The sequence below is a fragment of the Chenopodium album genome, chromosome 10, assembly GCF_948465745.1.
Source record: "Chenopodium album chromosome 10, dcCheAlbu1.1, whole genome shotgun sequence".
Lineage (NCBI taxonomy): Eukaryota > Viridiplantae > Streptophyta > Magnoliopsida > Caryophyllales > Amaranthaceae > Chenopodium > Chenopodium album.
Window position 1 is genome coordinate 29,540,662 of NC_137843.1, and position 10,204 is coordinate 29,550,865.

The window sequence follows — 10,204 nt, forward strand, 5'->3', positions numbered from 1 at the left end:
AAAACACACCCACAACCCCCGAAACCTAACCACCCTTCCCAATTTTAGATATGACAATGATGAACAACGGATGTAGTTGTGGTACAGTGACAATGAGAAGAAGATGACAAGAAGAATCAATTCCAATCGAAGGAGTGAGAAGTAGATGAAATTGGGTTGTTTTGTGGTGGAGATTTGTAGGTTAGGGTTTGGCTAGGTATGTGGTGCAACGAGGGAAGGGGGATGGCCGGAGGTAAGCAAGAGTGGGTCAGCCAGCGGTGTAACGCTCATGTGGCTGGTCGACAGAGTGGGAGAAGGGGTTGCTGATTAGTGGAGGTGTGGGAGCGGGTGAAAGGAATGGTGTCCTTCGAACAAGTGTATTATTACGATAGAGGGTTTGGAATTATTAGAAAGTTAATTATTCAGTGAGGTCAAGTGATCGGAATGCCTAGATGGAGGCCGCTTTCGATCAGTAATATTAATGCATAAGTAATATTACAGCTTTATCTAGACTGAACCCTTCGGGTAACACCCAATCGAGTAACCGATCCGAGACGATGAATTTATCCGAATGATTAAATGAGTCAATAGAGTTATTACGAACAAAGACGTTGGATTCCGAGCTTAGAGCGTCGAAAGCGAGCGTCTATCGTCAAGACGATTCTAAAAATCGATGAGACGTAAAATAATCAAACGACACGACATATTAGGCTAACACAAGGCTTTGCCGCACCACTCCAGTGGAGGTAAAGACAAACCGCGACCCCAGCCCTCGCAAAGGCATAACATGGTGCTGGCAGGGGCATGTGGGGTTGGGCGTGCTATGGCCGCACAATCCCTCGCACACGCCGAGCAACATGCAAGCCGAGTGATGCGGGGCTGTGCATGTTGGCCCTTCGCATGGCCTAGCAGCCAGCCAAGTTATGGCCAAAATACTAAATTGGGCCCAAAATGGTTTTATATGGCCCAATGATCAAGTGAAGGGCCCATTAGTTATCTTTCCTAAGGTTATTAGGAATTACTTTAATTTTCTAGAATAATTTAGAAGGTTATTTTAAATTCTAATAGAGTTAGGATTAATAATTATAGTTTTATATTATTTAGAATAGATAAAGAATTTAATTTGGAATAAAACAAGTGTTTTAAAAGATAAAACTGATTTTAACTAAGATAATTACAGAGTCTAATTACCTAATTATATTAGGAAAAGGACTCCGTAAAGGATTTTTATCCTAATCAAGCCATCGCGCTGCGGAGAGCCTATCACGGCCATCGCGATAGGGTCTGTCGCGTCGCGATGGGGTCTATTTAACTTCGAGTCGAATTCTGACCCTTTTCTAAGCATTTTGGATATTTTCTCTATAAATAGGGGCGTTATTTTCCCGTTTTCAATCATCAACAATCATCTATTCTACTCTTTTTTTCTCTCTTTGAGCTAGAAGCTTGTTCTTTCCCCCTCTTTCTAAGCCTTCCCTTTTCAAAACACTATTCCTCCATCACGAGACTTAGACACACCTAGCCAAGCTCGAAATTGCTTTGCTCTAGATGTAAAAGGTTGATAATTTCTGAGGGTTTGGTCTCAAATCTCTATTTCAATTATTTAAATTAATTGTTTGATTTAATATTTTCCTTGAAGTTACTAACGTGTGTATTGTTTTGATAGAAAGAGATACGAGTCAACAAAGTAAGTTGTTTTTTCGCTATACATTTATAGAAATTATGCTTATATTATTTTAATTCCTAGTATCATGCTTAGGTTACTTCCTATTTCTTCTATCATGTTAGTATCATGTTAGGGTTAAAGCTTTGATTTTTATTGCTTAGTGACATGCTAAGATTTGTTATTAATCATGTTAGTAACATGCCTAAGATCTTGCTAGTATTATTATGCTTTATTGAAATTATTATTATGATGATTTGTTATATCAATATTATGTTGCTTGATAGTATTGTTATTGCTTGATCACGCCCTCTCTTACAGGTTTAAAGGGAATTTGTACTTGAAATCACACTTAATAAGATAATTAATAATTTTATTTAGGCTAATATGATTTTAATTCAAGTGATCGCCAATAATAGATTTGTTTGTGCATTAATATTCAACCAACATAGATTAAACGGGTTTAAGGTTAATAAATTGATTGCATGTTAGTCAGAAAGCGCACATGAATACGAGAAGAATAAAGTAGAGGCCTATTTAGGGCAGGTTCAATCTCTTTTAGATTGGATTTGTACCTTCATCCCCGAATATCCAGTCATGGTTACAGACCACTATGGAGTTAGCGATCTCATGGATCGTGAAGGGGTGTAACCTTTACCCTTCGCATGGCCTAGCAGCCAGCCAAGTGATCAATAACTCACAAGATCTCGAACCCATTTCCAAAACCCACATCCATGTACTCAAACCCAACCCCCCAATTCTCAATATATACCCTAATTAAACCCTTTCTACCAAACCCCAACAAAATTTGACAAGCAAGAACTTACAATTCAATAAATATGACCATTTTTTGTAGCTAATAAATCCGACCCAAAATATCATCTAAAATATAAATTATTCAAATAATTTGTAACCAAAAAAAAAAAAAAAAAAAATCAAATTTAACTAATTAATCAATTAAAACATTATATCATTTCAATTAAAAGACAGAAGTAATGAACACTTACTTTAGCTCTGAAAGCAGCCTTGAGTTGGGCAGCAGAGCAGTGGGGTTCGACACCGAGAATGTCGTAAGCAGCAGCAGTGGTGGTGGGAGAATCATTATCATACCAGAATTGGTCTCTAACTCCACAGTTGAGTCTAGATGACAACGATGAAGAAAGACTATAAGGTTTGGATTGAAGAGGTGACAAAATTGGCGCGTAATTTGGTTGTAGAAAGTAGTTATGACAGTTAAAATTGTTTGGGATGGATTTCAGAAAAGGGGAGAAGATGGGAGTTGGAGTTGCAGCTCCTCTTACTATGTAAGCCATAGAGTCATCTAACTTCGTTTTTTCACTATTTTATTTTCTACCTCCTTTAAAATAAAGAAATTTTGTGTTTTATCGTTATAAAATCATGAATTGTTTTTTACCACCAAAAATTTTCAAAGTCTTAGGGCCTGTTCTCTTCAGCTAAATTTCAGTTCAATTCAAGTCCTAATTTTCTTCTCTCATAAAATATTCATTTCATCTCAATTTAGTTCAGCTCAGTTGATTCCCCAACATCACCTGCGAATTCCCCAGCCACCACACCTTAGCTGATTCCCCAGCATCACCTGCGAATTTTGCTCTCCCTTCAAAAATCTGCGGCCACCACCTTCGCCGGCAACCCAAACCCTCTCTTACACGTCACCGCCGCCCATCTTGCCGAAAACACACCCACAACCCCCGAAACCTAACCACCCTTCCCAATTTTAGATATGACAATGATGAACAACGGATGTAGTTGTGGTACAGTGACAATGAGAAGAAGATGACAAGAAGAATCAATTCCAATCGAAGGAGTGAGAAGTAGATGAAATTGGGTTGTTTTGTGGTGGAGATTTGTAGGTTAGGGTTTGGCTAGGTATGTGGTGCAACGAGGGAAGGGGGATGGCCGGAGGTAAGCAAGAGTGGGTCAGCCAGCGGTGTAACGCTCATGTGGCTGGTCGACAGAGTGGGAGAAGGGGTTGCTGATTAGTGGAGGTGTGGGAGCGGGTGAAAGGAATGGTGTCCTTCGAACAAGTGTATTATTACGATAGAGGGTTTGGAATTATTAGAAAGTTAATTATTCAGTGAGGTCAAGTGATCGGAATGCCTAGATGGAGGCCGCTTTCGATCAGTAATATTAATGCATAAGTAATATTACAGCTTTATCTAGACTGAACCCTTCGGGTAACACCCAATCGAGTAACCGATCCGAGACGATGAATTTATCCGAATGATTAAATGAGTCAATAGAGTTATTACGAACAAAGACGTTGGATTCCGAGCTTAGAGCGTCGAAAGCGAGCGTCTATCGTCAAGACGATTCTAAAAATCGATGAGACGTAAAATAATCAAACGACACGACATATTAGGCTAACACAAGGCTTTGCCGCACCACTCCAGTGGAGGTAAAGACAAACCGCGACCCCAGCCCTCGCAAAGGCATAACATGGTGCTGGCAGGGGCATGTGGGGTTGGGCGTGCTATGGCCGCACAATCCCTCGCACACGCCGAGCAACATGCAAGCCGAGTGATGCGGGGCTGTGCATGTTGGCCCTTCGCATGGCCTAGCAGCCAGCCAAGCATGCTAGGCATGCTGGCCATGCGAGGCACGCTTGTGCGAGCATGCTTGCGGAGGCTGGCAGTGCTGCTAGTGCAAGCCCGCTAGCGAGCTTGCACTAGTAGCATAGGCAAGCAGCAGCGCAGCTAGCAGCATGCTAGCGTGCTCGCGAGCACTGGACCAGCCCACCAGCCAGTTGCAAGCTGACGTTAGTCATTTGTGGCATGTCATGACATTTTCATAAAACGTGATGTTATATGGTGAATTTGAAAAATGCTGGTGGTATTTGGTGAATTATGTTAAAACTCAATGGTATTTGGTGAAAAAAAAAACATTTAAGCTAACGAAATTTTGAAAATTCTATCGTGCCAAAAACATGTTCACTACAGGTTTTGGGGGTCATTTTTTCCATTTGAATCCAAATTGAGTTTAGAATTGATAAAAAACTTGTCATAAATGCCTCGTTTTGGCTAATAAAAAATATCTCTATTGCGTGAAACACACAAAACGAGGCATTTATAATATTTTTTTGTCAATTCTGACCTCAATTCGGATTAAAGAACCAAAAAGACCTCCCAAAACCTCTAGAGATTAGAGAACATATTTTTGACAAGAAAATAAAAGATTTTTTTAACCGTTAGATTTAACGGCTTTCTTGACGGCATTCGGTGAAAAACAATTTTTTAAAATGTTTTGGTTGTAAAATAAACTTTGTGAAGTTTTGATGGTAAAAACAATTTCTTGATTTTTTTTTTTTTTTTTTTTTTTTTTTTTTTTTTTTTTTTTTTGTGGTAAGAGTCAAAAAAACCTTGAAATAATAGTATTATTTTTGTGCCGTAGGCGATGCTCGGGTTATTTATTAATAAGATAAACACTTTATCTATATGCCTATTTTAAAAATATATCTATGTGAGATAGTTAGTGGTGTATATCTATATTGATTTAGGATATTTTGACGTCGAAATACCATTAATTTTTGTAAAACCACAATACTTATTATAGATTTATTAACTCTTATGAAAAGAAAAAAAAAACATTTATGTTATTTAAATTTTCTACTCATTGATTAATAACCACTTGACAACCATATTCATCGGTCATAAAGTTGTACCATTGCTATGAAGTTGTGATTATATGCAGCCTGATGGACCACTACCAAGTATGTGGACTCCCTTGGTCCAACCATACCTAGGGGTAAAAGTGTTCTTTTACATAAATGTTTAGATAGTAAATTGGGCTGTAAAAAATATCTCTCCTCTTTCTCTCCCTCTCCTCTTTCTCCATCGGAATTCTTACTGGAAAACCCTTTTGGTTCATTCTTGTAGGTTAAATATGTTATTGGTGGTGGTCGTTAGACCAGTTAATTCAGGTAAACGGGTCAGGTTAGTATGGGTCGAGTAAACTCAGGTCGGGTCAATTCAGGTTAATGTCATACCTATGTGGGTCGGGTTCGGGTTGGGTCATGCTTGAGTTGGGTCAGGTCAAGTCATACATCTTATCAGGTATGGGTCGGGTTTAGGTCGGGTCAATAAAAGGTCAGGTTATATTCATGGCGGGTGACGCGAGGCTGACTAGGTCGTTGGGCTAATCCTCCTAGGTCAAACAAAATTTTATAACCAAACCTACTTCTAGTATAGGGGCAAGTCCGAGTTGAACCACGAGAAATGGGTGGGAAAGATAGCCTAAGGTCAAGCTATTTCGAAGAATAAGAAGGAGTTGGAAGTATAAATAGGGTCTCAACAACTAAACAATATAGAAATTCAATATCACAAGCACTAAGGATTTAAGATCTACACACATTCATGATAGAAACGCTAATTAAGGGGGAAATTGATCAACCAAACGTTGTAAGGGAAGGATAGTAATTGCAATCAAGAGAATTTAAAAGGTTATCTCCTAGAATTCAAACTAGGTTTCCTCTATGAATGACTAGCTGGAAGAATCACAAATCAAATTCAATCAATAAATGCAATCCCTAAATCAAGGGTTCATTTCAGTAGAGATCACAATGCAATCTAGCTTAAAAATCAAGGTTAGCTACTCCTTATCAATTCAATCACATGCACAATTCTATCAACCAACTTAATCACAATATTCAATCAATCAAAATCTATCAATTAGCAGTGATCCATCATTCATGCATGCTTCACCATTTCCCTAGCAAGGAATCTACTCACTTAGCATATTGAGATTGAAGAACAAAGCTAAACTAATCATCAAAATCATCATCATCATTGCAAACAAACTATTAAGAATCAAACCAATCAACAAGATTGAAATTGCAACATTTAATCAAAATAAAATGCAAAAGATTGAATTAAATAGAAGAAGATTCTTACAAACTTTGATCAAATCAAAGGAATTGTGCTTGCATTCAAAGTAGAAGGAAATCAAATGTAGAAATCCCCAAGTTCTCTCAAGTTTCTCTCTCTAGAATCTAAGGACTAAAAACTAACTCTAAAACTTCTCCCTCTAGCTTCTAAAAAATTCCTCAAATAAATTCTCATTTAAAAATAGAAGGAGAACATATATATAGTATAAGTGTATAACTAACTAAGTAGAAATAAAATGGACGTCCAAAAGAAACCCGTACAAGCGCGCCTGACAGGCTAAAGTCGTATCACCTTATCAAAATTAATTCCTAAATCTCTAGCTAAAGCAGATAGGGAAGTAGGGTCGAACCATAGGGAAACAAGTCAATTTATTCCTTAATTAATTAAAATAATCTAAATTATTAAGTAACCAAATTGTTTTTGTAAAAAGAATTAAACTAAGGAAATTAAAGTAGGGAGAAATCAAATAATAAAAACCTAGGGCATAGGTTCACCAATAAATAATATTCCAGGGTGAACACAATAATCAACCATCAATGCATCAATTAATCAGATCATAAAGGGCTTTTGCTACGTATTACAATCACAGAATTAATCTACCGATATTAAATAGCATATCTCGAATCTTAACTCAACCATTTATAAATTAACCTACCTGTTGAAACTAAGCCTAAACATTAATTCTCATCTCTCGAATCTCGAATCAATATTGAATAACTCATACAATTAAACCAGGCCTAATCAATTACCCCTTCATATTATTTATGGATCCCAAAGAACCTTAGAAATAAACTACTCGTGCATAATTAAACTAAACTACTCAAAACAATTAAATTAAACATAATTAAAACATTAATAACGAAACAATAAAATTTAACAAAAGTAAAAACAAAGGTATTGATAAAAGTAATAGCAGTGAGACTACAAAATTACGAAGCTGAAGGAAAATAATTATAAAGCTAATAACTAATAAAATCTAAAAGTATCATAATTAAAGAAAAGCTTCAATTAGAGAACTCAAGAACTAACTAATGAGAAGTAGCGTAATACGAAGTATATAATTAATGAAATCCAAAAGCTCATAAACAACTAAAACTAAAACTAAAACTAAAACTAAAACTAAGTCCACTCAAAACAACGAAAGCTGCTCCTAAAAAAACTAAGCTAAAAGCATGATAAAACTAATAATAAAAGCTTGCCTAGCCCCTCTAACAACCCACTAATTGGGTATTTATAATTTCCCATCAACCGACGACCTCAATCAGCGAAAATCAGCGCCCGATCGGGCCCGATCAGTTGTTATAAAGTCACAGCTTATTGTTGGGGCGTGGATTTGTGATTGGGCTTCTAGCTTTGACGACCCAACTTGCATATTCATTACTTGATCCATAATAACTTGTAAAAGTTCGGATTTCTTCACTACACAAGCTACTAATCACCGAATTAAATTCCTTTAGCTCTATCTCGGATTTCTAATATATGGCCATAAAATACAAAATGTAATCCAATATCTTTGTAGTGGTTCAATAAGTCGGGAATTGTCATAAATCTGCAAATTCTTACAAAATAATACCAACTCTACAAAAACACTAGAAAATGTATATTAGTAGTAAAAATAGCTTCGCAGAGCTCAAATAAACATTAATATGACCACGGGACGAGGAATAAATATACATATAAAATAGACTCATCAGCGGCCTCTCTCTAGAATGCGTGGCCGCGAAGATCAGGGTACAGAACAAGAGGCTCAAGTGGCGCGCTCGCACGCGGAGGTTGCGCGCCCGCACCACTGGAGTAGGGGATCTCCTCCGTGCATTCTTCAATGCAAGTGGTGTGCTCCTCTTGATCAACATTGGGTATGGCAGTCCCCAAATGAGTTGACAATGGGTTCAAACCATATTTTCATGTAAGCGTAGCATGAGGGCACAAGCATCAAGTCTTGGAGTATGTAATCCCTTGCTTTGTAAGCTATATAAGAGCTTCCACCTTGCACTTTGAGCATTTCCAACCCAAGGAATCACCATGAAGGGCCTTGGACTTCACCTTAGTCTTGGAAAATAAAGAAAGGAACAAGTAAAAGGGAAAAGATGATAAAATGCACGAAAATACAAGAAAAAGGTAGAAAATACTAGAATGAGACCAACTAGAGAATAAAAGACTAAAACTAAGGAAAAAAGCATAAAGAAAGCTATTAGAGCAACTAAAATCATCCCAAAATTATGCAATTTGAGTGAATAATGGGTAAGGATTAATTCGGGTTTGTTACAACGAGTTAGGGTCATTTTCGGGTTTGAGCCAGGTTCGGTTCAAGTCAATAATTTGCGGGTTATAATCAAGTCGGGTCATTATCGGGTTTGTGTTGGGTTCAGTTCAAGTCAATAATTTGTGGGTTATAATCAGGTCGGGCCATTTCCAACTTGGGTCATGTTTGGGTTCGGGTCTTAAATATTGGGTTAATTTGGGTCTTTGGGTTGATTTCAGGTTGGGTCATATCGAGTTCGGGTACATAGAGTAGTTTTAGCCATACGAAGTTAAGACTTCATGAGTAACTTAGAATATATTTAGCATATATTCTCAAATTATTTTATATATCTTTATTTATGTTGTCAATATCTACAATAATAAAGATATATACAATAATTAAAGAATATATGATAAATATATTTTAACACTTAGAAATAAGCAAATAGATATAATTAGTCTATGTAAGGAACTATTGAACTTCTCATAGTAACTCGTTTGCACAAGCACACAACTACACAAATGACACACACAAGATGTCATTGATTTCATATAATATAATCTAATATTCTTATTTGCGTGGCGAACATCATATTCTTAGGAGAAATAATTTAGAAATGAGTACATAAATATACAACTATATATTGATAAGGTCGTCTAAATTGAATTTAAGGTGATTTGAAATCGGGTCTGGTCAATGACAAGTTAGGTTGAGTTCGAAATGGGTTAGGAACAATTCAGGTTGAATTTTACTCGGGTTAATAACAAGTTGTATTGATTTCGGGTGAGGTTAGGAACAGATCAGGTTGAATTTTGGGTCGAGTTAGTAACAGGCCGGGTTAAATTTGGGTCGGTTACTGACAAGTCGGGTTAGTAAGAGATCGGGTTAAATTTGGGTTTGGACGGGTTAAAACGGGTTTGGGTCAATCTCGGTTCAGGTCGCGTTCGGTTCAGGTCAATAATTTATGATTATATTCAGGTTGGGTCATCTCTAGGTCGGTTAAATTTAGGTCGGGTTAATGACAAGTCGGGTTGAATTCGAGTCGGGTTAGTAACAGGTCGGGTTAAATTCGGGTTTTAAGGGGTTAAAACGGGTTTGTGTCAATCTCGGTCCAGGTTAGGTTCGGTTCAGGTTAATAATTTACTGGTTATATTCAAGTTGGGTCATCCCTAGGTCGGTTCATGTTCGGGTTCAGATCTCAAATCCTCGGGTTAACTCGGGTCTAGGGTTGTCTTCAGGTTGGGTTATACTGGGTTCGGGTCACCATTTTTCTGGGTTCAAACGGGTCGGTTAATAATCGCATTCAGGTAAATTAATCGGTCGGGTCAGCTTTTGACAACTCTAGTGGTCGTAAAGTTTGTAATTCGACCGGAATTCTCACCGAAAAACCAATTAGAAAACCTTTAAGTAAGAGTAGAGAGA